The sequence below is a fragment of the Mustela nivalis genome (genome assembly GCF_964662115.1).
Source record: "Mustela nivalis genome assembly, contig: HAP1_SCAFFOLD_588, whole genome shotgun sequence".
In the NCBI taxonomy this organism is placed as follows: domain Eukaryota; kingdom Metazoa; phylum Chordata; class Mammalia; order Carnivora; family Mustelidae; genus Mustela; species Mustela nivalis.
In genome coordinates this window covers 81288-84090 of record NW_028136074.1, presented here as the reverse complement: position 1 = coordinate 84090, position 2803 = coordinate 81288, and positions in this window count along the sequence as shown.

Genomic DNA, 2803 nt, shown 5'->3' with positions numbered 1-2803 from the left:
ATATGGTAATTTTACTTTTAATAATATGAATAATCTCCATACTGTTTTCCATACAAATTTATATCCCTATTACAGTGCATAAGTTCCCCGTTTTCCCCAATATTTACCAAAATTGGTTAGTTTCAATTTTTTGGTAGTATATATTCTAATATCTTGCTGTGTTTTTCAGAGGTAAACAACAACAACAACAACATAAGGACTTTGCCCTGAGATTTTTACGTTGAGCACTTTTTAATGCTCCTGTTGGTCATTTATATAACTTTTTTGAAAAAAAAAGTCTATTGAGATCCTTTTGCTATTTTTTTAATCATATATTTTTTTCTATTTGTATCTGTTGGTTATTAACCTCTTTTCAGATATAAGATTCGTAAGTATTTTCTTACATTCTGTGGATTGTGTTTTCATTCTCTCTCCCTTTTTTTGGCAATGCAGAAACGTTAGTTTGATGTAATACCATTTATTTATTTTTGCTTTTTTTGCTTGTGTTTTTAGTCTGGTATCCAAAAAACTATTGGCAAGACCAATGTCAAGGAGAATTTTTCCTATGTTTTCCTTTAGGAAATTTAGTTTCATGCATCACCTTTAAGTCTTTAATCTATTTCAAGTTCAGACTTATGAGTGATATAAGGTTCCCTTTTCATACTGTTTATGTGACTATTCAGTTTTAAATATCATTTATTGAACAGACTATCTTTCCCCATTACATATGTTGGCCCCTGTCAAATATTAGGTGACTGTATGAAAGGATTTATTTCTGGACTCTCAATTCTGTTCTACTTGTTTATTGGTCTGTTTTTATGCCAGTATACTTTATTGTTTTGAGCATGAGGGCTTTGTAGTATAGTTTCAAATCAAGAAGTGTAATCTCCCTTCTTCATTCTTTCTCAGAACTGCTTTGATTATTTGTTGTCTTTTATGGTCTCATATAAACTTTAGGATTCTTTACTTACTTCTGTAAAACAATAATATTGGATTTTTTTTTAAGATTTTTAATTTATTTATTTGACAGAGAGAGATGACAAGCAGGCAGAGAGGCAGGCAGAGAGAGAAGAGGAAGCAGGCTTCCTGCTGAGCAGAGAGCCTGATGCGGGGCTCGATCCCAGGACCCTGGGATCATGACCAGAGCCGAAGGCAGCGGCTTAACCCACTGAGCCACCCAGGCGCCCCTAACATTGGATTTTTGATAGGAATTGGATTTACAGATGGTTTACGGTAGTATGGACATTTTAACAATGTTAATTCTTACCATTCATAAATATGAGCTATCTTTCCATTTCTGTCACCTTCAATTTCTTTATCAATGTCATAGTTTATGGAGTACAGATCTTTCATCTTCTTAGTTAAATCTATTCCTAAGTATTTTATTATTTTTGATGCTATTGTGAATTAGATTGTTTTCTTTATTTTTTCAGATAGTTCATCATTAGAATGTTAAAATGCTCCTGTCTTGTGCTTACTTTGGCAGCACATATACTAAAATTGGAATGATGCAGAGAAGATTAGCGTGATCACTGAACAAGGATGACATGACAAACTGGGAAGCAGTCCATAAAAAAAAAAAGAAACAAAACAAAATTCTTTTCTTTTATATATTGATCTTGTATTTGGTAATTTTACTAAATTTGTTTATTCAAATTTTTTGTGAATTTTTTAGGATTTTTTAACATGTAAGTTCATGTTATCCAAAAAAAGAAAATTTTACTTCTTCCTTTTTTTTTTTTTTTTGGAGTCTCTTATTTCTTTGTGTTCCTTGTTTCTCTGGCTAGGACATCCACTACTGTGTCAAATGAGAGTAGTGAAAATGGACACACTTGTCTTTCTTCTGATCTTTAAGGGGAAAACTTTCAAAAGTTTTGATTGAATATGAGATTAGCTCTGGGCTTGCAATCTGTGTTTTTTCTTTAATGGGTTTTTTAAATTATTTTTAAAATTTTTTATATAATGTGTTTTTATCCCTAGGGGTACAGGTCTGTGATTCACAGCACTCACCATCACTCACCATAGCACCTGCCCTCTCCAATGTCCATACCCCCACCATCCTCTCCCAACACACCTCCCCCCAGCAACCCTCAGTCTGTTTTGTGAGATTCAGTCTTTTATGGTTTGTCTCCCTCCTAATACCATCTTTTTTTATTTTTTTTTCGTACGCCCGAAACTGCCTATGTTGCATCTCCACTTCATCATATCAGGGAGATCATATGATAGTTGTCTTTCTCAGATTGATTTATTTCGCCAAGCATAATACCCTCTAGTTCCATCCACGTCATCACAAATAGCAGGATTTCATTTTTTTTGATGGCTGCATAGTATTCCATTGAACATATATACCACATCTTATTTATTGATTCATCTGTTGAAGGACATTTAGTTTCTTTCCATAGTTTAACTATTGTGGATATTGCTGCTATAAACATTTGGGTGCATGTGCCCCTTCAGAATGCCACGTTTGTATCTGTAGGGTATATACCCAGTACTACAAGCACTGGGTCATAGGGTAGTTCTATTTTCAGCTTTTTGAGGCACGTCCACGCTGTTTTCCAGAGTGGTTGCACCAGCTTGCATTCCCACATACAGTGTAGGAGGGTTGCCCTTTCTCCACATCCTCGCCAGCATCTGTCATTGACTGACTTGTTCATTTTAGCCATTCTGAACGGTGTGAGGTGGTATCTCATTCTGGTTTTGATTTGTATTTCCCTGATGCCGAGTGATGTGGAGCATTTTTTCATGTGTCTGTTGGCCATTTGAATGTATTCTTTGATGGAACATGATAGTGAGCTTAGGGAATCACCAAGTTAATGAAAGA